At 42.6% G+C, this 26,186-nt stretch overlaps 1 pseudogene across 1 annotated transcript; it reads right to left on the bottom strand.

Annotated features, from left to right (window-relative positions):
* Nucleotides 1-1,367: 1,367 nt before the first annotated feature.
* LOC309550306 (piggyBac transposable element-derived protein 4-like) lies at nt 1,368-4,204 on the bottom strand (annotated as a pseudogene). The gene is made up of 3 exons: nt 4,153-4,204; nt 3,028-3,310; nt 1,368-2,630 (listed from the first exon to the last, which is right to left on the bottom strand). The product of its transcript is annotated as a piggyBac transposable element-derived protein 4-like (transcript).
* Between the last annotated feature and the right edge of the window lie 21,982 nt (nt 4,205-26,186).

Here is a 26,186-nt window from a genome sequence, read left to right as displayed (position 1 = left end):
AGGACGACTGGTTGCAATCGAGGGAAAGATGAATGTGGCCAAGTACAGGGATATCCTGGACAAAAACCTTCTTCAGAGTGCTCTGGACCTCAGACTGGGCCGAAGGTTTACCTTCCAACAAGACAATGACCCTAAGCACACAGCTAAAATAACGAAGGAGTGGCTTCACAACAACTCCGTGACTGTTCTTGAATGGCCCAGCCAGAGCCCTGACTTAAACCCAATTGAGCATCTCTGGAGAGACCTAAAAATGGCTGTCCACCAACGTTTACCATCCAACCTGACAGAACTGGAGAGGATCTGCAAGGAGGAATGGCAGAGGATCCCCAAATCCAAGTGTGAAAGACTTGTTGCATCTTTCCCAAAAAGACTCCTGGCTGTATTAGATCAAAAGGGGGCTTCTACTAAATACTGAGCAAAGGGTCTGAATACTTAGGACCATGTGATATTTCAGTTTTTCTTTTTTAATAAATCTGCAACAATGTCAACAATTCTGTGTTTTTCTGTCAGTATGGGGTGCTATGTGTACATTCATGAGGAAGAAGAATGAACTTAAATGATTTTAGCAAATGGCTGCAATATAACAAAGAGTGAAAAATGTAAAGGGGTCTGAATACTTTCCGTACCCACTGTATGTCACCAGAATGTTGCTGAGGAGTATATGAACACATCTCTTATTTTTTTTTATATTTTTATTTTAATAACATTAACTATAATCGTGATGGTGTTAGGGTCAATTTTGACCCATATATATTTACTTCAAGAAAATAGCCAAAAGTCTTTTTTTTTTCAAACATAAAACGTTCATAAACAATGAAAAGCAAGTAAAGCCTCGTACACACGCAACGATTGTTGGCCGTGAATGTTCGGCCGACGTCCGATCGGCCGATTGTCGGCTTGTTAGTATGATGCTTCCGACAACTGACTGCGACTTTTCGGCCGAACAAAATCTGGTGTGCATGCTATAAAATTTTTGTTGGCCGTCACCACAACGGCCGATTTTTCGTCAGTCAGTACAGATTTCGGGAGACAAAAATCTGATGAGCAAGACTGGGCATGCTCAGAGAAGAAAAAACACACGGAAAGTTAACCAGCACATGACATCACTTCAGAAGTTGGTTGTTGTTGGCCAGCAAAAGTCCAGTGCAAGTCTAGAGCACATTTCAACTAACACAACAACACTGGACAAAAGACGGCCGATCGGTCGGCCAACAATCGTTGCGTGTGTACGAGGCTTTATAATACAAAATGTAGACTTGCAAGGTCAAACAAACAACACACAATCAAGCAAGGCAAACCAATAGAAATCAAGTACTAGTTTCAAAGCATCTTTGTGCAAGAACTTGCATGTGTTTGTGTGGGTGTTTTTAGATGCATGTGTGGCAAAAGCTGACACTTTTAGCATGTTCTTTGCAGATATATTTTTTACAGTGGAAGCATAATGTGTGTGTCTTTCTGTCCTTATTGCTGGGGCAGACCTGATACCTCTTTCTTTTAGAATCAGATGGCATCACTGGAGTTGTGGCTGTGCTGGTTGATGTTGAGGCAAGGCTAGATGATGATGAGGATGCTGGCACTGATTCTCTTTGTGTTGTTGATGGTGTGGATGGAGTGCTTGATGAACTCTGCATCTGTCTTATCACGGCTGCAGCGATTGGATCTCGAGAGTATAGGTAGCAGTCAGCTTGTCCAGGTTGTCCACTCCTTCTTTGTTTTTATTGTAATCCAGGATAATTGTGGGCTTTTTGTCTCTTCTTGATGACACAGCTGCATCTTTGTGAAAAGCGGACATAAGTATCACATTTTTTTTTTTTTTTGGACAATATGAAACAACAGTGGTGGTGTCTGTAAAAGCAAATTTTGAAGAAAGTGGAGCTCTGTCCTTCACCTGCAAAATTTCAGTGTGCAGCTCAGGTTTATTTTTATTTTTTTATTGTGCCTACCATGGTGAGTTTCCTCCTGAGAAGTTCTTGTCCAAGGTCATAGCTGTTAAAAAAAATTGTCACACGTGATATTGTGACCCCGCAGTCCAGTAGTCAAATAAAGGACTACACGTTGTCCTTGTTTTTTCTCAGGGATGCCACTTTCGGGTTTGCCGGTGTAAATCTGTAGGTTCCATGCATAGCTTGTTTTTGCATCACAGGCTGCCCAGATTTTTATGCCGTATTTGCCTGGCTTACTGGGCATATACTGCCGGAAGGGGCAATTTCCACGGAAGGGGATCAAACGTTCATCTACTGTTACCTGAGGCCCAGGGTTAAACATTAGTGGAAGGAGCTGAACCCATTTCTCCCAGACATCCCTTATGGGAGCAAGCTTGTCAGATTCTGCTCTAGTATCTCTGTTGTCAAATCTGAAAACTCTTGATATCATTCGAAAGGTGTGAAGTGACATTGTTGCTGGGACAATATATCTGCCTCTTGACTTGTCCCAGAGACTATCAGTGGCCTCATTATAGGATCTGTACACTCCAGCAAGAAGAAGAACACCAATATAAGCATCTAGGCATTCCTCATTTATGTCATTCCACATGTTGCCATGGACTTTTTTTCCTTCAAGGTTTGTCATTGCAATGATCACTTTTTTTTAGTGACAATGGCATGAACAGTTCAAAACACGTTTTGATGTCACTAAAGCCCCGTACACACGCACAGATTGTTGGCCGTAAATTGTTGGCCAACGTCCGATCTGCCGATTGTAGGCTTGTTAGTATGATGCTTCTGACAAACAACTGCGAATTTTCGGCCGAAAAAAATCTGGTGTGCATGCTATAAAACTTTTGTTGGCCAACAAAAAACGGCCGATTGTTCCTCAGTCAGTACAGATTTCGGCAGACAAAAATCAAATGAGCAAGACTGGGCATGCTCAGAGAAGAAAAAACACAGGGAAAGTAAACCATCACATGACATCACTTCTGAAGTTGGTTTTTTTTGGCCAATAAAAGTCCAGTGAAAGTCTAGAGCACATTTCAACCAACAAACAACACTGGACAAAAGTTGGCCAACAATCTGTGCGTGTGTACGGGGCTTTACTCTCCTCACAGCAAACCTTGTGATCCCAGGGGTCATTTTGATTATATCTGCAGCAGCTGCCCTGCCATGTAAGTCAGGAGGTTCTGAACTCCAACAGATATTACCACTTTTGGATTTGAATGTTTCAGCAGGAACAGCAGCAGGTTCAGCACTGGTGGCCTCCTCATCAGATGTGTCTATGTATTCTGGTTGATACTCTACTTCATCTTCTGCCTCAGAAAACTGCTCATCCATATCGCTATTCTGCTCTGTGTCCTCTGCCTCATTTTCATCCAAGATATAGGTGTACATTTATGAAAGGGTGAATTTTTTTCTCTGTTCGCTTCTCTGCAGGTCTCCGGGGAAAATTATCTCCTCTGGCACCCTTTTTATGAAGCGGAGAACTTCAGTTCTCCCAGGGTGATCAGAGAACTGTTTTCTCGGAGAACTGCCAAGATCTGTGTAGAAGTGAATGGGAGCGCCTGTAATCTCGTGAGACAAAGCGAGATTACCGTAGTATGAAAATCACTGGCGCTCTTTAACAAGCAGTGATAAATTCTCACTGCTGAGTACACGATACCCACTTATGTTAATAAATAATAGTCCCCTTACATAAATATATATATATATATATATATATAAATAATATATACACACTGAATACACACAAGCATACATTTTATATATATATATATATATATATATATATATATACACATTAAATATATATCTACATGTATGTGTGTGTATATATATATATATATATATATATATATATATATATATACATGTGTATATATATATACATAAATATGGCAGGGGGACATGATTACTGTGTTGGGGGGTCTGAACGAGGAAGAAGGAAGTTCTCCCCCGGTTCTGTCTTTACTCCCCGCTTCACAAGCTCCAGGCTGGTGAATCCGGGAGTGTGAATTCTGGCACAGATCGCCAGTGAAGTTCGGAGATCGCAGCTTCATAGCCTGGCTGTTTCTGTGTCAGGCAATGACAGATTCCCGTGTGAAGAGATGATCAGCGAAGAACATGTTCTCCGCTGATCATTTCTGTTTCATAAACTGAGAATGATCGGAAATGAGCTGTGATCAGCAGGATCACTGCTCATCTCCGTTTCATAAAAGGACACCATAATCCAGTATTTGGCTTCCTGTAAATCTTCTCACTCTTGCATGCTGCATATTGGAGATTATTACTCTGCAAGTCAGCAACTCTGTAATGTATTGGTCCTATGTTTCTTTACTTTATTTAGAGAAGCAGACAGGCAGGGAAAGATATAGGCCCCTCCCTAACTACAGCTCACAGGGTTGAGAGGTGATTGGCTGTCAATGTTACTAAGCAGAGAGAGTGTTTATGATTTAAGTTTTTGCACTTATTAGTGTCCTATAATCCTATATTATAACTGGGTCAGAATTGACCCTAACACCATAAACGTCTTAGGGCTCTTTCACACAGTCCGCCTCCGTAGGCGGATCCGTGCTGCTCAGCGGGGATCGATCCGCCAATCCCCGCTGAGCCGGCGGATGACAGCTCCGTCTCCGCTTGCAGTGCGGAGAGGGAGGTGTCAGAGCCCCGCCGCTCTCTATGGGGGAATCGGATGAGAGCGGCCCGCCTGTCCGCTCTCATCCGATCCCTGAACGGATGGAAAAATAGGGTTTCCATCCGTCCGGATTTCACGGACAGGATCGGATACGTATAGCAGTTGGTGTCAGCGGAGGTGTCTCCGCTGACATCCGCTGCCCCATAGAGCTGCATGGAGGATCCGATCAGATCCGCCTAAAAAACTGACGGGCAGATCTGATCTGATCGCCCGTGTAAAAGAGCCCTTGATTTTCACCACAGAATTTTATAATTAAGTGAAAAGGATTTTTTTTCTATTACATTGTTTAAATAGAGGTTCCTGACAAATAAACAAATATGCAATAAACAAATTTATGTGATACTTATAGACATTCAAAACCTGAAAACGGGTCGGTTCTGATCCTAACACAAGAGAAGGGTTAAACTCCCCAGACAGAGATGTAATGTCTGCTGCATATCTGCTCATTTGTGCACTGATATTTTCCTGTGGAAAACTGTTCATTATTTCCTGCAATGCTGAAAAATGTATGAGATTGGGCTGTGTGTGACAACTGCCTTATGAAAAGTTGCAGCTTTGTTCCAAAGGCTTTGAGGTGTGAATAAAGCTGATTCACCGCTGCATCTTTCCCCTGAAGACTCGTGTTCAGTACATTCAGATGCTTTGTAATGTCAACTAGAAACCCCAAATCAGCCAGCCAAATCGGATCAGATAGTTCTCGCATCGGTTGTCCCTTTGTTTCCAAGAATTCTCCGATTTCCTTTCTAAGAGAGTAGAAACGCTGCAGTGCAGACCCCCGACTGAGCCATCTTACATCATTATGATATAAAACATCTTCATATTCAGCCTGGATGTCCAGTAGAAACTGTTTAAACTGGCGGTGGCACAGGGCTTTAGAGCAAATAAAATGAATAGTCTTCATACACCGGTTTCATAACATGGTCATATTTCAGATGTTTAGAACAGAGAACTTGTTGGTGAATGATACAATGGAGTTTAATAGCTTTGCCTCCTTCTTCGATCACCTTGTTACAGATTAGGGTTGCCAATCCACTTCATTCACCAGCCATGGCAGGTGCCCCATCAGTAGTAATCCCAGCAAGTTTGTTCCAAGGCAGTTTCTATGGCAGAACTAACAGAAACAAATAAATCTATTCCTCTTGTTTGGTCCGTAAGGCTCTGGAGGTCAAGTAGCTCTTCAGTCACATTCATGTCATCGTCCACCCCTCTCATAAAAATCAGCAACTGAGCTGTGTCAGATAGGTCCGTTCTTTCATCACAGGCTATTGAAAATTTGGATGTCAATTGTCTCTTAATATCTGATGAAATCTCTTCAATTCTCCGTGCTACAGTGTATGAGCCAGGCATATGTTGGCCAACTCTTGCTTCTTCTCGGGACAGATATTTTCAACCATTTTAAAACGCATTCTTTGATAAAGTCACCCTCAGCAAAAGATTTGCAATTTTTAGCAATTAACGCTGCCACCTCATAGCTTGCCTTTGTGGCATTTTCAGTCGACTCACGGGCTCTTGTGAAAAATCGCTGTTGCAACGTTAAAGCAGCTTCAAGTTGCTTCAACTTTTCACTGCGGTCACTCCCTGTTAGCTTGTCGTATGTGCTATGTCGCGACTGGTAGTGTCTCTTGACATTAAATTCCTTATGAACAGCCACAGTCTCTTGGCATATTAGACAAACACAGTGATTCCGTATTTCAGTGAAGAAATATTCCACTTTCCACTTGTCCTGGAAGCGGCGGCCCTCACTGTCAACTTTCCTTTTCTTGTTTACAGTCACCATTTTAGAAATAGACCAGAAGGGGAAGGGATTATGTGAGCGCAGTGTCAGAGGTTTTGATCTAAGTGCGTTCGTCCAATACATCAATACACTGCCCAACAAGTATGTCTTTGGATATATATACAGTATATATATCTCCTCTTTGGCTCCGCTCGGGGTAAGGAATCACTTCTGTGGCAAGAATGAGCTATTTTTCTGGCCCCCACTTGTAATCTGCCCTAGACACAGATCAGGGCAAGGATGAGCAATTATATATATATATATTATTTCTGGCCCCCACAGGCTCCGATCAGGGCAAGGATGAGCAATTTTTTTTTTTAATATATATATATATTTTTTTCTTGCCTCCACACGCTCAGATCAGGGCAAGGATGATTTAGTTTTTGTTATATTAGTAATTTAGGTACAGTAATTCTGTGTGTGAGGGAACTTCTCTTTACTTTACCTCTCCTCACAGCAGGGATCACACAGCCGGCTGGGACACAGACAGTGCGCAGCCCCGCAGCCAATCACCGCCGACAATCACAGACACTCTCTCAGACACCGAGAGCTCTGCAGCTGCCTTAGGGAAATGACAGTGTCTGCTATTGGCGCCGCGTGTCAGCGGTGTTTGGAACACGCCCACAGCCTGTGTGTCTGTCTAATCGTGAGTATTAGACAACAACATCTCGCGCTCGTCCTTGCCTTGGGAGCCACAAGGGTGCCAAATTGCCAACAGGGATGGGGGGCGTATAGAACCGGACAGCCCGAGGGCCGGACTTTGGACATGTCTGTCCTAGGGCGTGTATTTCTTTCTTGCATAGTGAAAGAGAAGAGAAAATGTCCTGTTGTATGGAAGTACGCAGGGAGTTCAACATATCTTTCAGAGTAGTATCAGAGACCGGTTGGCCAGTAGTTTGAAATGAGGCAAAGGGGTCTGATTTTGAGAGTATAGATTGATGTGTGTGGTAGTCATTGCTCACCTCCATGGCAGCTGTATATGAAGCAGAGACAAGTCCTTCCCTCCTTGGCTTCCACTTCACTGGGCTTTGAGAGGAAGGTGACGGGGGTGAAGAGTTCCCAGAATATGTAGGAGCAGAGTGCTGGTGTTCTCCCTCTAGAGTTGCGTCTGGTGCTGCGGGGTTAGTATGTATTTCCTCTGTGTGAGAGCGCTCTGGCAGTAGAGGGCCGGGTGCCGGGTAGGAGCGCATGTCTCCGCCGCCATTTTGGCGGAGACCGTGCGAGGCTGAAGGGAAGAATTCGGACATTTTCTTCACTGGGAACGGGTCCGAGCGGCGGCGTCTCATCATCCGGCGGTGGAGCGGAGCTTAAGACGTCAGGGGAGCTAGTTGCGGAAGGTGATCGAGGCTCGTAGCAGGGGCAATGCAATAAATACTCCGGGCACACACAGGAGCGGCAGAACTAAGCGGCCATTACGTCCGGCGGTCGCCACGCCCCCTCAATTAACCTTACTTTTATTAAGATTAATGAAATGTACTAAAAGAGGGGGGTGGGAGGGTTGAGGGAAGGGGATGTACTGGGTTTGGGAGACAACTGCATCCCTGTGTCAGAGCACAATATTGGAGATGATTATCTCTGTGAATACATGCATATAACTTCAATATGCAGCCTGCAAAAAATGTAACAGACCTCATAGAATTTCTGTGGAAGGGCAAGGACATGTTTAAAACCAAAAAACAACATTATTAAACATTTTTTCACAACCATAGCACCATTATAGACTGTGGCAATAATGATCTAAATGAGTCTAAAAAGGACCCACAGCGATGGGCACTGGTGAGGATGTCATGCTGGGACTTGTAGTCCCGTGAATGGACCTGCCAAGGTCTGCAAGTTCCAGCATGAACCCCTCAGAGCTGAGGACATGACAGCCCCCAAACTAGTGAAAGGCTATAAGTCCCCGCATGAGCCCCTGAGATTTTTGTTTCACTAGTTGGGGGGGGGGGGGGGGGTCAGGTCTTCAGCTCTGAGTGGTTGAATTTTACAAAGTACGTCGATAAAGTCCTGCAATTTTTGACATAAAACATTTGCTGCATCCCTTATTTTTTCTAATTCGTGACAGCAGTGGAACAATGGTCAGTCTTGCAATGGTGCCACTATCCACACAAAGACATTTATCAAACCAAAATTGTCGAAAAGATAATGTTAATTAAAAAAATATGTACAATACATGTGTAGGAGACATACTCACTGTCATGTATTCTTGAAGAAACATGATCGTCAGCATTTTCTCCATCCAAGTTCATATCTAGATTGGGATTGTCATCTGGAACTTGGCTTGGATGTCAATTGCAGAATCAGGATATGTCGAATGCAGTATATTATCTTAATTCACGGTGGGTGTGCCCACACCTTATTATAAAAAAAAGAAGCAAAAATTTACAGGGGGTGTTGTTGACCTTTTTTGTTTGTTACAACCAATATAATACTAAACTTTTCTAAGAAAAAAAATGTCTGAGAGCCTTGTGAAAAATAGCATAATAATGATATTAAATACCATATTATTAAACTCACCTGTGTATGACAGATCTTTGCTGGCAATATTCTCCAGTGTTTCCTCTTCAAATTCTAGATCTTGTATACTAGTATACAAGAATACTAGTACTAGAATACTAACATACTGTAGTATTCAACATAATTGCAGTAAGGTGAAAGAAATGTGACTGTACATTTTTTATATATCCACATTTTTTTCTCTCTCTCTCTATACTTACATACATATATCTTTTTACATATATACATACATACATACACCTTGAAAACGTCACATTTGACGAAACGTGCGTCGGTCGCGGCGTGCTGACGTCACCTGCTTGTGTGGACGAGATTGAATAGGACGGGCGGAGGAGCCGACCGCCCGGCGGCTTGCCTTATCCTCGCTGTAACATTTTCTCACTTCTGTAAGTTGCTGTCTTTGTTTTTCAATAAAGTGTTTGTGGTAATGCACTATGTAGTGCCTTTTGTTTTTTGATTTACACCATATTGGATACACGATTGAGCCAGCTTAAGAATACCCTCCCGGTGATACCTGCTCCAAGGATTGGCTTCTGGAGAGAGTGGCTTTAACCCATTGCAGTCTGGTAAGCGGCAGTGGTGCTGGGAGAGGTCCTCTGTGTATATACTCCCTCTTTTTCACTTAAGGCTTTATCTATCTGGTAAGCATTTGGTGCATAGGGGTGTTGGTGCTCTGTCTGGGGACTCTGGTGATGGTGTGCACCTCTTAGGGCGACTTTCAAGCAATAACAGTATTATGCTATGGAGTTTATTTTTCCCACATATGACTAACCATTGACTGATGTGAGGCGAACCTGAGCACTTTCATCTGAGGCTGGTCGACTCAATTCTATCTGTGTTTGAGGGTGAACCCTATCTTGCTTTGGAGTGATCTTTGGAGTTATTGGCTCAGAGGACCGGATGACGGACTGTTTGGCTTGAACCTACCAACATCTGGTAAGAGACAGTGGTGTCGGGAGAGGTCTTTGTGTGTCACTTCCATTCCTACTTATCACAAAATATTTACCATCTGGTAAGCATTTGGGACCTAAGGGTGCTGGTGTTTTCTACTATCAGCCTTCTGGTGACGGTGTGCACTCCTCAGGGTGATCCAATAATATTTAACAGTATTATGCTATGGAGTTTCAATTTTTCTTCCATATATGACTATCACCTGTGGATGTGAGGAATATCTGAACATATCGATTGGAGGCTGGGTGAACTGATCTGATTTGAGTTTTTGGGCGAACTCTATTCCGCTTTCTGGTAAGGAGATATGAACATTGGTTTATTCATCTGACACTGGAATTTTGAAATTTGGACTGTGCCTGCCATTTGGATACAGACTTGTTATCATTGTGGACTATCATTATTGTGCTCTATCTGATGATCAGTTGTCGATTCAGCACTTATTAGCGCAACTTAGCCCTTTACATATATGTCAAATATGCAATGTACATTGGATAGGACACAAATCATACATTATGTGCACCTACCTGTACTGCTCTGAAGGGTGTCTGAGTCCACGTTTTCAATTATTATTGTTGAACACTGCTCACTTTTCCCATTAGTGCTGTTAGCATATCTTTTCCTAGATATTTTCCTTTTAGAAAGGTGCTTCTTGAGTTTTCCCGAAAAAAAGAACATGTCATGTCAATCCTATATGCTTACAACAGGTGCACAGCAGGTGCACAGTTCTACCACATTGCAAAAAACATAAGATTGAAAAGCCATAATTTAAACGCTGCAAACGACGGCGAAAAACAGCCGTAAATTGAAACTTAGTTAAAGGTGACCCATCCATGTGAATAAACAAAAGGACATGCCTACTGGGCCGCAATTGCAAAAATTGTGAAAGCAGGGACACAGGACAAATCGGCGAACCCGGAAAAGAAAGCCAACGCAGCCACGAACCCTCGCCAAGTTGGTCAGAACGAAGAAGATAGATTGTCAAATCCGAGTCAGATAAATTAACATATTCAAATAAAATTCCAGACAACTCAGCCTTATTAGGGGGAAGCACCTCTGATATCTGAAACGCACCAAAAAATAGCAAAGAAAAAAGTGCCCGAAAAAGTTTTGCTTTAAAAACAGAAAAACAAATACCATCCACAGCTGTACACAATCGAGGGGATAAACCCACTCTAGCGTCAGGTTGAAAAACTACCTTTTTGTAGCCCTTCATAGCCTGTCTAACCGTGAAAAAACTAAGACAACACGGTAAATTACGAAATTTGAAAAAAAAAACAAAAAAAAACAAAACCCCAGCTAAAATCGTATTAATATATGACCAGGACAGCAAACTAGTCATCATACAATTAACAAATAATAAAACCAAGTGCTCCGTAAAAGCAGAATGATGCTCCCCAGATGACGTTTAAAAACAAAAGCCAAAGCCTCCACGCAGAGGAATAAGCCCTGAAAGTAGAAGGGGCGACTGATCTTGCAATACTATTCCTAACTACATTCAAATCAGATTCCAAAGAAAAGAAGGACATTGGATTCCTCTCACGTCTGCAGTCGGCAACAGCATCCTGAACCTGGACATCTGCAAAGGAGAGATAGAATCCGCAATCTCATTCGTTCTACCTGGTAAATAGTGTGCTTTAATCCAAATATTAACACTTAAACACTTAACAACCAAATATCGAATTAACTTAATTACCGGAGGAGATTTAGAAGCCAGACAATTAATAACGTAAAGAACCCCCTTGTTATCAGTATGAAAAATAATTCTCTTGTTCCTAAAGTACTCACCCCAGACTTCCAAGGAGACTATAATAGGAAACAATTCTAATTAAACTATATTTTTAAGATAACCTCTAGATCTTCAAGAATGATGCCACAAAAGAAGCACACCAGTGATTACCCCAAATAGCTGAAAACCCCACCGAACCCGCAGCATCCTTAAAAAGGCGAAAATCTTCGTCCAAAACAAAATCGTCCTGAAAAACAGCACGTCCATTAAAGGAATCCAAAAATTGCGCCCAAGCTAAAAGATCAGAAATTAATTCCGAAATCAATCAAATGTGAGACAAAGGTGATTGCAAACCCAAAATCGCCAAATACAGACGCCTTGAAAAAATTCTACCAACAGGTAAAATTCTAGTTGGGAACGGCAAAAGACCAAGCAATTTTTGCATATCCCTCAAAACAACTTTTTTGTCTGATTATGACAGCAATAAAATCTTTCAATTTACAAATCTTATCAAGCGGTAATCAGAATTCAATAGCCACAGTGTCAATGAGAATACCCAAAAAAATAATACAGGTAGACGGAAAAACCGTCTTCTAATGAGCTAAAGGAATACCAAAATCCTCACATACGTCCAAAAAAGATTGAAAGATACTATTGCAATCAGAGACAGGTTGACCATAAAATAAAAAAATCATCCAGGTAGTGGACAATTAGGGAGGAACCTGACATTGAACCGGACAACCCATTCAACAAAAGTCGAGAATGCCTCAAAATAGGTACAGGAAAGAGAGCAACCCATCGGGGGACATTTATTGAAAAAATAACAATTATCAAAGTAAAAACCTAAACAATTGAAGGAAAAAAAGGATTAATTGGTAGTAAATGAAAAGCAGATTTAATGTCTGCGTTTGCTAAAAATGCTCTAGTCAAAGCATCTTCAAAAGACGTGTAATGAACGCTAGATAAATTAGTGGTAATTTCATCGTTCAAAGAACTACCCTCAGGAAACGACAAATGATGAATTAGTCTGAAAGAATCTTTTTCTTTTTTGGGAACCACCCCTAAAGGAGAAATCCTAAAATTACAAAAAGGTGGACATAACACGCCTAAAGGAGAAATCCTAAAATTACAAAAAGGTGGACATAAAAAAGGTCCAGCAACCCTCCCTTCATATAATTCGTGTAAAATATTTTCCCTCACAACATCAGGAAAAACAGTAACAGAAGGCAGGTTACTTAACAAGTCAAAACCATTCCCAGTGAAAGCAGGCAATAGAAAACCATCAGAAAATTTCTTTAATTAACAGAAGAGCCATCTGCTGATCTGAGTAAATTTGTAGCCAGGGGAGCATGTTTATTAATCTCACCGACGTTTAGGAAATGCTTTCCTATTAGGCTGCTGATTGGAGAGGGCCATTTTTTTTAAAGCACTTTGACACAGGATGGCTGCCTGCGCAGAATGCACATTCATGTTGAAAATGACTGGCCTGGCCACTTACACTGGGAATCATTAAAGGAGAAACCTATACCTTTTTTGTATTGAGGATTGGCGGAAACAGACGGTGGGAATTTGCTCGCGTAAGATCGGTGTGGCAGAAAAAGATTCAGCCGCAAGCCAATATCTTTACAACCCCATTTAAGCGAAGGATGAACAGAAATTTGTTGACGAAACGATTTGTCATAAGTGAACCAGGAAACACCTCCAAAATTCTTATAAGCTTCAAGCACAATATCTAAGTTTTGGAATAAACCAACGCTCTTTTCTAGGCACTGCGCACAAAGAACACTACAATAGATACATAATAGATAATAAAAAGGGGTGTTTCTGCGCTAAAACATGATGAATAAATTGTGTGAAAAAATAAGTGCAAATGAAAATTAAAAAAAAGCAGCTGGCACAAGATCTACAGACGGTGATCAAAAATACAATAATTATAACAAAAGTGCAGCGCTAATAATAAACATCATAAATGATACAATAACAAGACATCATCCAGCAGGATGGAAAATTGCCAAAGGAAATTATAAATAATAATAATAATTTATTTCAATAATAAAGTGAATAAAGTCCCAAGGAACAAGCCAGATAACAGTGTAAATCCAAAAAAATCAATCCAAGGAGAGATAGTGTGATAACAGTCCTTCCTTCCTGTGACACCCATGGAATGTGTGGAAAGGGGACACCACAGTGCACAAGTGAAGGGAGCAGCTTACTAGAGCGCCATGGCTACTCAAATGAAAGAGAAAGCCTCGCCAAGTAAAAGATGTTTCACATAAATCTCAGAGACTCCAAGGAAGCATGGAAAGCGCCATGGAAAGGTCAATTCCTCAAATTACCTCCGTGATGATCAGATGGGTGTATAGAAGGAAATATACAGAAGACCGTAGCGTAATCCCGTAAAACACATATATAAAATTTATTAAAAAAATACTCACAATGGTACAATAGGCAGGCACATGAAAAAATGGTAGCTGAGGATCCAATTGCGGCGTTATAATAGATACATAATGCTTGAAGCCAATTATTAAAATGTTTTTCCACAGGCCTGCGCCTGTCCTCCTCAGATTTATCATCTTTCTTATCGCCTTTAAACAAAAACTCCTTAGTTTAGGAGGGTAAGAGAGATAATAAATCAACAAAATCACCATTTACAATCTTATCGTTTATCGCCGCTGACAGGTGAAAACTAGTAGGAATAAGCAAATTTTCAGTCAAAACAGCAGTAGAAGGAGGAGAGGCATTCCAAACAAGCAGCAGAGTTACCAATCAAATGTGTACTGTCAGAATTAGATTTAAAACTATCAACCAATGCAGACAAAGAAGAGATTAAGGAAGTCAACAGCTGTAGTTGCATACACTCACCAGCACCAGGAATTTCAGGGTGAGGGGACACTGGTGCACAAACCACAGGGATCCTCTGTGGCTCCTGAAGAATTGAATTCCCTGGAACAGAAGGAGCCTGAGAAGGTGGGAGATGTGCACAAAAATTCACACCTGCTGTGGAAGATTCAATGAAAATATCGTTAGTGCCGGCAGAGGAGGAAGGAGCAGCGGAGGCATCCCGTTGCCTAGGAGACCGCCCAGCCGCAGATCTTCCCCGGGGTGTGCCAGCTCGCCCCGGTACATTACAGATAACGGTTGATGAGTCTTGCTAGAAGCTCCGCCTCTCTTGCGTGCGCCGCCTTTCGGATATGATGATGCGTCACCAGGCCTGCGATGCTCCGGCGAAGAAGAATACCTCTTGCGCTGCTTCTTCAATCGCTTCCCAGCAATCCCGCCTTCATCTCCGCCTCCCGCAGTGCCGAGTGACGTAGCTTCCACTCCATGGCGAAACACGGAAGGGGCACACACCGGATCCACAGCCGCAGCTAGCAAAGGTCCCTCTCGATCAGGCGCAGCAGCGGAGGTCTGGAAACCGGACGGACCGGACAATGAAAAATAAGAAGAGCATTGTCGTGAAGGAGCAGGGGCAGAGAGTGAACAGCCAGGGGAAGGATCCAGACCGGCAGATATAGGCAAGGCAAGCCACTGATGCATCCATTCTTCACCCCCTTCAGAGCCAGCTCTCTCGATCAGCAATCTAATAAAGTCCTCCATAGCACAAAGCACCAAAGTATTACAATAGTGAGACCCAAACGAAATTAAAACAGCCCAGGGAGCCAAGTATTATAGCTGAATTGCAGCAGGGAGCTCACAGTTTGAAAGGTCCTTTGGTACTGGCTATAGTTAACCCTTTGAGCTGCTTTATATAGGGTCTAGACTTCCAAAGGGGTCATGTGATTTTTTTCCCAGTGGAATTTTCCCAACTGATCCCATAAAGTTCACTTGGACCGTGTAACAACCTATCCTTATTTTTTATTTTTTTATTAAAATGTCCCAACTACCTAAATGAGGGAATTAATAAAACAAAACCTGTCAATTGTTCTGCTGTCACTATTCCATGAGTTCAGGAGCCTTAAGCAGGCTCCCTTTACTTTCATTACTACAGTAATCAGTGCTAAAAAATATCCATTGTTACTGTAATAATGCCATTGGCAGGGAAGGGGTTAACCCTGTTGGTGATCAAGAGGTTAAATGTAAGCCTAGGGGAGTGATTCTAACTGTGGGGGGGGGGGGGGGGCTTGGGCTTGTGAAATGGCCTCTGTGATCATTGCAGGGAGAAGGACGGTCGGCTGTGTTTACATCAGCCAACCGTCCTCTCAGCGGGGAGAGATCAAGGGTGTCAGGAAGCAATCAGAGCCGCCTGACACACGCGCCGGCTTCCCCGCTGACGATCGTGCCCCTTAGCTCCTTCCATGGAAATTACATACCCCTACGTGGTTTTGCCTGGGAGAGACATTCTGCCACCGTATATATACAGTATGCGGTCGGCAAGTGGTTAAGAAAATGAGTTTCTTGTAATAGAATTGTAGCGTGTCATTTTTATATTTTCCTCTTGTTAGGGGAGTTAAAGCCTTGAACGTTGTGTGATAAAATGGTTATAGCCATATTGTATGAAAGAATTTATAGCTTAGGATGTAGTCAGAAATGGAAACCATAGATTTCATGGTAAAGTTGTAAACGTGAATATAAGATTTCATCAATCCTGAGTATCTTAACCTGAGTATAAGGAATATCCAATAAATAACATATTTCTGTATATTTTTGATAACATTATTTCGAATAAGCGTACCACAAGTAGTAAAGGGAAATTTTATATATTTTTATAGTGTAGAAGATTGGAACAAAAGCTTCAAAAGTGCATATTTTATAATTGGGGTCTGAGGGGAAGAACATCCTCAGACAACAAAGTAAAATTAATAGGAGACCAAAGGGCCTCCAACTCCGATCAGCCATCCCAAGTGTCATGAATACAAGCTGAAAAAGTATGAAAAAAAAAAAAAACCCTGATGAAGAAGGAAAACAGTAATACTCACAGCTTGATGCATGTCCCAGGGTGGCTAGAACTGAGTTGGTCGAAAATCATGTCGGCATGTGAGCAGGCAGCCGCAAAAATAATGATGGAGTTTGACCGTGCATACCTGTTGGGTAAGTTAAATACAAACAAATATGAAATATCCTGCCAGAAGAGTCCCATTTTAAAAGGGGGGGGGGGAGAACTTGTTCTGTAAAAAGTCTCCATTGGAATATGGGATAACTCCCTAGCAGGGTAAATGTAAGGTAAAAAAATTAAAAAAAGCAAGAGTGTAGAGAGATAATCAGAGGCAGCAGACACATAGTTGCAATAACAACTTATTTAACAGATGAATAGTATTTTCAGGAAGGCACTAGGTGTCCTCCTGGGGACAGTAAAGTGAATTTGTACTGAAAAACTAAGAAAGAATTGAAGTGATTTATTTAACTATTCATAAGTAATTGGATGTAGTATGCTCAAATCTGCACTAGATGTCACCGTAAGAACAACTTAATATACCAGACTATACTTTAAATTGAATATAGTGAATCGGGGCAGAGTAAGGTATAACCGTTTAACAGTAAGGCGTAATAACCTTAAACAAAACCTTCAAGGTTGTGTGAGGAAAATAATGAGGTTAGCATTGTATTGAGGCAAAAATAGAAATCAATACATATAAAGTAACTTCAGAGTTAACCAGATGTAACAATCTTATAAAGTATAGGTTGGATTCTGAGAATGATGGATTGATTTTCAACCGAGCCCGAGGCCATCAATCTGGAACAGGGGTCCAGCATCATGTCTGAACCTGCGTCTGTCTCTGCGAGGGGTTGGCATGTTCCATATAGGGATGGGGTGAGGCGTGGATGGTGTCCGTTGTATGGTGCCGGGTCCAAAAGGCCTAATTTTTCAGTATATCCTGTCCCTCTGGGATTGATGAAGCGATGTAAGTAGTGTGAGGGACCATCAATTTAAAGGGGAATCCCCAGCTGTAACGAATTCTAGCCGAGGTGAGAACAGATGTTATGTCCTTCATTTTTCTTCTCCTGTTCAGTGTAGCCTGGAAAACATCCGGGTAAATCTGTAAATGCATTCCATCTAGCTTAATGTTCCTTGTATTACAAGCAGCTCTCAATATTTCTTCCTTAATGAGAAAGTATTTCATGCAAAGGACAATGCCCCTGGGGGGTTTATCCGGGGGGGGGGGGGTGTTGTGCTACTTGGTCTTGTAACTTTGGAAAAGTTTAGTGGTGAAGGCTATGGGATCTGTGATTGATTCTGGGGCCCCTCTGGTTCTGAGGTTGTTCCTCCTGTTTCTATTATCTAAATCATCCACGCGTGATTGTAATTGAGTAAATACTGCGGCTAAAGTCTCATGCTTTCTAGAAAGATCATTGTATGCTATGGCTAGTTCGTCCTGCTTCTTTTCTAGTAAATCTGTGCGAGAGCCAAGTGCAGCAATTTCCTGTGTAAGGGTGGTGGTGGATTTTTGTATTTCAGATTGAAATTTGTTTATGAGTTTGGAGGATAAGGATTCTAGACTATTATCTAAATCCATTTTAGCGAGGGGGAGTATAATCACAGTTCTGTAAATTGCCTGTAGCTGGTGTTAGAGCTGAGGATACTGCAGGGTGATGAAGCTCTGCTGGAGAGGCTGCATGGGAGGGGGAGGGGGTGAGCCGGCGCCATCTTCAGCCATGCTGTATCTCTCTCTGGAACGGAGCAGATAGTGTGTGAGAGACTTCTGGGCACCTCCTCTCTTCTTTTTCCTGCTGGTCAGCATGCACGGAGCATAGGAGACAGGGGGGTTGATGTTTAGGGTGTTTTTCGGCGGTTGTTTGCCCTGTATGTGCGGCGGGATGCCCGCTGAAGGACGGAGCTCTTACAGGCTTCTTCCGCTCTGGTCCATGCCGCGCATGCGCCCCCATATACTTAGGAATTTCTTGGGGTTTTTTATACTCTCTTCCACTATATGTCTCTCGTGTTCTATTTTAGCCATCTTGATTTCGCCTTTACATTTCTTATTGCACTCTTTGTAACTCACGCCGGCGGCCTGCAGAGTCGCCCACTTGCGCCGGGTGGAGCACTTCCACCACCCTCCGACCAGGGGCATGGTCAAAACGACATGGGAAAAAACGCCGGCACCACCTGTATCGGCCTCAACAAGCGATACCATGGCAACAGTATTAGTTACAAAACAGGCAAAATGCATTGAGGAGAAAAAGGATCAGTCAGAACAATAACAATTGAATACAAAGATTTGAAATAAACGATGGGAGGAGGCAAACAATGCAGATGGAAATCCAATATATATTAATTATTCCTGATAGTGATGGTACATATAAGCCATTAGTAGCACAATTGTAACAACAGTGGTAGATATACCAAGAGATAGAGAGAGGAAGGGAGAAAGAGGATAAAGGCCCCCTAGAGGTATGACCTCGCATGTGCAAATATCGCAACCAATTTATCACGGGGACATACATGGACAGATCTGAAACAAACAATCCAATGTTAATTTCGCCGTGACAATATACATTATGTACATGATACAAGATGTTACATGAAACCAAACAATGGGTGTAAAAATATTTTTCTTCATACATATTGCACGATATTACAGCAAAACAAAAAATAAAAATAAATAAAAATAAATCTAAAAGGAAACAACAAAAAAAGGTTCTGATATGTGAAAATTAAGTTGGGGATTCTGGAGGAGGGATGGAAAGGGGAGTATGACAAGATGTTGTTATATCTTTTCCCATTCGGAGTTGCCTGACACAAATCCCTCCAAAAAAGGCTTGTAGGAGATTGAATCGTTCAAGCCGGGTGGAAATGGGGCCCTTAGTCTAAAGATCCACCGTTGTTCTTTTTGTAAAAGGGTCTTGTTCCAGTCTCCTCCACGAATCCCTGGATGAACCCGATCGATGATAAGGAATGATATTTTTGGAAATTTTCCCTCGTTAGGACAGAAGCTAAGTCCCTGCATAAGTACCCGCCCCTCTGAATCACTAAGGGGATATTGTGATAAATTTACAACATTTAATGAGGTTTGTGTATCTGTGTCAGTGTTGCAAACCAAATGTGAGGTTAGTGAGGACGTGTGAGGTCCGAACTGTGGCGAGAAAAAGGCCCCTGAGTGGGCGTGGTATATTTGTTAGTGACAGTGGAGTGAGGTTGAATGACATTGTATTACATTGAAACGTGTTGGGGCTTCACAGCCCAATAGAGATTATCACACTCCAAACTGGTCATGTCTGTTAGTCGCTAAGATTTTATTTTATTTTTGTGTCACATGAATGTGTACCTACCCTTTCGGAACTCCCCGTTCTTTTTGTTATTTTGGAATAATAAAATTATATTCTTTTACATTTATCTCAGTGTGATGCCCGTTTAAAGTCCCAACAAGAGGGTTCTTTGTTGCATTTTTTTTATATCATATCAGGGATGTGGGCATCCCTTGAGCTACTCCCATTTATGACCTAACTAGCCTCCCCCTTTTTTTCAACTGGGGGAAAGAACCAGAACCTTAAATGGTCTGCAGGGCCAAAGGAGCCAGCTTGTGCAGTAGATACATTGTGAGCACCTGTTCAGCCCGCCTCTCCATCGGGATCATCCGGTAGTGTGCCACGATTGGACGGGGGAGTTACCACCTTGGTTGCCAGCGGGTGAAGTATACCCCAAAGAAGAAATGGTGACAGTTCTGGCATCCTTATGGCACTTTTCCACTGCAAGTACCGGCTCGTACCAGGTCGGCTCTACTCGGCCCTGCTTGGCCTGGTTTGCTTTTCCACTGCTGGTACTGCATGGTATAGTGTCGGAACGGTTCGGTACGGTATGGTATAGGTTTGCTTTTCCACTAAAGTAGTACTAAGTTAAGTGGGTGGGATAACAACGGGGTGGGTGGGATTCTCTGACCAATCAGTGGCTAGTAGTGACTGCATGCAAAGGATTGTGGGATATGGTACCAGTTTGGTACCTGTTGGAACCACAATCGAGTAGGTACTGTTTTTCAAGGCCGTACCGTTCGGTTCCATGCAGTGGAAAAGCAAACCTATACCGTACCGTACCGAACCGTTCCGACCCTATACCATGCGGTACCAGCAGTGGAAAAGCACAAAAGCAGGCCGAACTGGTACGGTTCCATGCAGTGGAAAAGCGCCATTAGTGATCGCCAATTAAATAAATCCACTTGAACGGTATGCGGTGGTTGTGTAATGGTTTTGTAATGGTTGCTAGTATCCAACGTTGTTGCATCGTAAATGCAGAGAGGTCAGCAAAAAAGGATAAGGCCTGTACCTGCGGTAGGTTGTTCCCTTCTCTAGCAGCTCTCATCAGCTTCTCTTTTGTGCTGTAATAGTGCAGCCTTGCTATAGTGTCTCTAGGAAGGTGCGACGGCAGATAGGATGGTTTGGGCAGTCTATGAATTCGGTCAATCCATAGATCTTCCAGTGGGGCTTTAGGGAGCATGACTTTTAAGATGTCAGTAAAATAGACATGTAAATCTTGTGGTTTGACGGTTTCGGGTATACCCTTAATTTTGATGTTATTTCGTCTGGATCTGTCTTCCATGTCTGCTAGCTTTGTCTTTATCTAGGTCAGGTCATCCTCCCTGTAATTGTGTGCATCCACCAGGTCATTGAATGTGGCAGAGAACTCTCCAATTTTATTTTTAATATGGGACATTCTGCTATCCACCTCATGCAGTTCAGCCTTAAATTGCTGGGTGAGGGACATGATGTCTGAGTGTAGGGTACTGTGTAAGGATACAAGCATGTCTTTTAACATGGTGTCAATGAAGGGCTTATTAGATGTGGGGGAATCTGTAAGGGAGTCCTGCAGGTCTCTGGTATCATCAAATGTGGAATTGAAATGGCTCACCTCTGATGTTGCGACTGGAGAGACTTGTAACCTCTGCTACTTACTCTTGGCAGGGCTAGAATCTGTGGAGGAAGCCTGTTTGAGGATTGCTTGTGCTGTGGGTTGCTGTTGTCATGCCCCCGCTGAGTGTACTGTAGCCCAGGCAGGTGTCCAGAGGAGTTGCCACGAGGAGGGCTGTGAGAGGGACCGGCGCCATCTTAGACATATGTGTGCCGCGGCTGGGAGAAGAAATCCGTCATCCTGCATGACCGACCCCCGGGCTTTTCTCTTGCTCATGTCCTGCCTGAGGTGTGCCCCTAACAGGAGAGAGTTGTTGCAGCTCTGAACGAGGCTTTGTTAGGCTGTAATCAGCTCCGTTGTCCCCCGCAGTGCAGAGCGGTTCTTCTATGCGGCCATTTCGGCCGCTGGTCAGCCACGCCCCCAAGATTCCTTCATTTAATGTTCTCTCCTGGGTTTTCTTGTACTGAATGCATCTTCCAGCCCTAACTCCCCTTTGTTCCTTTGTTCCTCTCCAGGTTTCCTTCTCTCCCCTTGCTGTCTGTGGGCGTACGGTCGATGCCGACCCCTGCCCCTTCCACTCCTTAAAAAAGGTTGGTTACGGGGTGGTTCATGGTAATATTCAACTTCATCACTTCTTTTCTCCAACGGTTGGCAGTAATTCCGTATGGTTACACCTGGGGGATTTGGTCTATTACCACGTGTAGAGCCCCTTTTTCCACCACGAGGTCTGAAATGTCCTCTATTCTTACCCCTCCTCGGTGGTCCCACCCATTCCTCTGTGTGTTGTTGCACAATTTGAGTTGAAACTTTGCAATGGGTATTACGATTAGGGGTAGCATCCCTTCTAGGGTGGTTATTACCTACCCTTGTAACTATACCCTCTGGTTTCACTCTACTGGGAGTGCTGGGGGCCCTTGGTGCATACGGTATAGGAGGTGTTTGGCTCTCAACAGTCGCTTGCCAACAATACACTTGTTGAGTCTTAAAGTCATTCATGTTTCTAATACATTTTTTGACTTTCTTTCTTTGCGAGTCTTTATCTATTTTGTCCAGTTTATTCTTAGTAATGACATTAAATTCTTTAATCTCAGGGGTCTCCTGCACCGATTATATGTTAGTCTGCCATTCTCTAATCGTAGTATTTAGCAGATCCATGTTATGTTTTTTTCTTTTCAAAATCAAAGCTTGTAAATCCATACCAGCCTGATGAAAAAAATCATACTATTCACTCATGGAGTCCTCGTCCAAGAGACCATCTTGGGGGGGGGGGGGGCTTTATGCCATTTCAGACCCCTACTAATGAGACCCTCCGATAAGTAGGTCTCAATAGTAGAGATATCCCACCAGACCCTCACCTGTTTCTCCAATGTCAGAGATAGTGATTTAAGGGTGTTAGAAATATTGTCATTAGCTGGTATAACCTAGTTAGGGTTAAATATATTCTTTAGATCTAATTGTCTCAAACTTAGAAATGTATTAACCTCCATAGCTGCAAGTTAAATAAACGCAAATCCTCAATAATATAACCTACACAATTACACCGTTTCAAGTGAACCTGTGCACTTAGGAGTAGGATCAAAAACTATCACACAAATCTCTTGATGCTGCTACTTATGCAAGGCTAAATGCAAATCATGTAATCTCATATGGACACTCAAAAAGGTACCATAATCAAAAAATTTCAGTAACGTAAAATATTGTAAGTAATCACTGCAGCACAACCAGTGATTCACTAGCCCAAATCAAATTCTAAGGCAAAGAACCTTATTATCATTAACTAGCCTTAAGCCCCGTACACACGCACAGATTGTTGGCCGTAAATTGTCGGCCAACTGTAGGCTTGTTAGTATGATGCTTCCGACAACCAACTGCGAATTTTCGTCCGAAAAAAATCTGGTGTGCATGCTATAAATTTTTTGTTGGCCAACAACAGAACAGCTGATTGTTCCTCAGTCAGTACAGATTTCGTCAGACAAAAATCAGATGAGCAAGACTGGGCATGCTCAGAGAAGAAAAAACACACGGAAAGTCAACCATCACATGACATCACTTCTGAAGTTGGTTTTTGTTGGCCAACAAAAGTCCAGTGCAAGTCTAGAGCACATTTCAACCAACAAACAACACTGGACAAAAGACGGCCGATCGGTCGGCCAACAATCTGTGCGTGTGTATGGGGCTTAAGTCTCTAAGTCTGTGGAGGAACAGTCCCTGATTCCTCAGTTTGAGTGTCATTAGTTTTTCCTCTAGACTGCCATTTAAACACTCTGTTCGTACTGTAATCCTCCACATCCCTCAGAAACTTTTTCTGTTTTTTGTTTTTTTTTGCTTATTCTCTTTTTTTTATTTCCAATGAAGTCTTTATTGAAAAAAATATTAAAAAATCACATTTGTTTACAGATGCAAAAAAAGTAATAAAAAAACTAAAATAGTATATACAATCAGGAGCTCTTTCTCATAATGCCTATGACCTATAGGCTTGCGATGGATCCATACTGGTGCTTTGATAAAACTGTGCCGCCCTCCAGGCAGGGATCCAGAGAGGGGAAGGCGTTATGTAGACAGCTGTGGATTCCCGAATTACAGGTTCCACAATAGGAAGCAAACAGACGTTCTCTTAAGTAGGACTACATGAGGTTGGTGGTGTATCAGTATCTTCACAACTACAGTCAATCTCGCTATCACTGTCCTCATCTGCGATGCTGGGGGATTATGGAGGTGAGGAACTTTCATCGAAGAAGTCCTCTTCTGGGGTGGGAGCGGAGCATTCATTATCTGTGAAGGTGTTGTCATGTTCCAACATGATGATGGTATTTGCTGGACCAGGGCCAGTCCTGGAGTCAATGGTGGCCACTGAATATGGGTAGTTTTCTTCTCTCAGCCAATAGGAGACTTAATGTGGGTTAATCCACAGAGTCATCTTTTTGGGCAAAGCCAAGTCTTCGTAGTTGAGATCACACTGAGCGCAGGCCTCTAGGATGCTCAGATCCATATCGTCTTTGCCGATCCTGATACATCTGTATGCCTGGCGCTTTTTAGGCTCGTCTGGGTACTAGTGCCCGGTGTATTTTCGGGACAAGATCTCTGCCAACTTTTCCCCGAACTCCTGAATGACCTTTGGATCCAACTGGTGGAATCGGTTCGCCAGAGTCTTGATGAACTCCACTCCGGCAACCAGCTCCTTCCTCGTCTCCTGTGGGATGCCAGTGAATGCAATCATTGTATCTTGTCGTTCCTGGTGTAGATGAAGTAGATGTGAGGCTTGGTCCTCTGCTCCTGGAGATACTGACCACTCTGTATTCACAGATATTGTCTCGCTCATTCTCTTTTCTAAATATGTTTTAAGAGTGTCAGACTGGTTTTTGTAATCTTCCGTATTTTTAAAAGGATCAATACTAGTTTTAAGCGTCATAATTTCCTCATTCAATTTGTTTAATTTCTGCCTTTTTTTTTGGGAAATCATAAAAATTAAGCAAGGCTAATCCAGCTTTATTGAAATCTGAGAACCACTCCTTATAGTCAGCTATATCACTTTGGGGGGCCACTTCCCATCGTAAGTAGCGAGGTACCATGCCATCTGCTAAATATCTTTCAAAGAGAGCAATGTCCCAACCAGCATGTAGCTCTGAGGTGAGAAGATTCTTAATCCTTGGGAACATGCCCCCCAGGTTATCATGTAAAATGCCCCCCTCTCCAAAGACATCATCTGTATTAATTTCATACGCAGATCTAATTTCAAAGAAATCCATAGTATAATTAGCTGCAACTCCAACAAATCCAAATAATAGAATTAAAATACAAAAAAAAAAAAAAAACTGCTCTTAGATTGAAAATTAAAAAAAAAATATATACTTAAAATTAAATCATTAATTTACATAAAGCAAGCTGCTAACACATATGTAGAATAAAATACCAATAGCATAAAAAAAAGGAAAGGTGTAGCGCTATGCTATTCAAAATAGTTCATAGAAAAACTTGAATATGGATGTGAGTAGATATATTTCGATCGTTTGGGCAGAAGTGCAGATGAAAGCCACCACCAAACACCGAATGCTGGTCCCTGACTGGTTTCCCCCAACATCACGCAACAGGGCATATTTATTGGGATGTTCCAGCCCAGGACCGGCCTCCTTTCCTTGTTACCTTCTACCCTTCCTAACTGTCACTCAAACTATTCTGCTGATGCCTGCACCCTTGTATCTCCACCCTCCTCTGTGCTGGCCCCTGCCTGCACCCGACGGGTACGCTCCCAGCTCTCCTTCAGTATGGAGATTCTTCTCTGTGTTGCCAGTTGCTTCCCTAGATTCAGGACCTGAGCTTCCAGGGTAGCAACGTGCTTACATTTTGTGCAGCTGTATTCGCCCTTGATTGCCTGATCGAGAAACGTATACATGCCACAAGATGTACACCGAGTCGCATCTCCACACCCGCCGGGCATTGTACCCACTAATCTAATCTAATGGGGATTTAGAAATTTAAGTTTGTTCTGTGTAGCTGTTTTCTAGCTTCCTAACTCTACTTTCTCACACTCAGGCACTCACGACACTCAGTTACTCAAAGACACTCAGTTACTCGCAAAACTCAGGTACACACGACACTCAGGTACTCGCAACACTCAGGTACTCGTGACACACTGACACTCGGGTACTCACAACACTCGGGTACCTTTAACTCTCGGGTACTCGCAACACTCAGGTACTGAGATACTTACTGACACTCAGGTACTCACTGACTCTACTCAGGAACTCACTGACACTACTCAGGTACTCACTGACACTCAGGTACTAAACTACACCCTCATTCGGTCATTTATCACAGTCACAGTC

This window comes from Pelophylax lessonae, assembly GCF_965119305.1.
Source record: "Pelophylax lessonae genome assembly, chromosome: 1".
NCBI lineage: Eukaryota > Metazoa > Chordata > Amphibia > Anura > Ranidae > Pelophylax > Pelophylax lessonae.
This window is presented reverse-complemented; position numbering and strand designations above follow the sequence as displayed.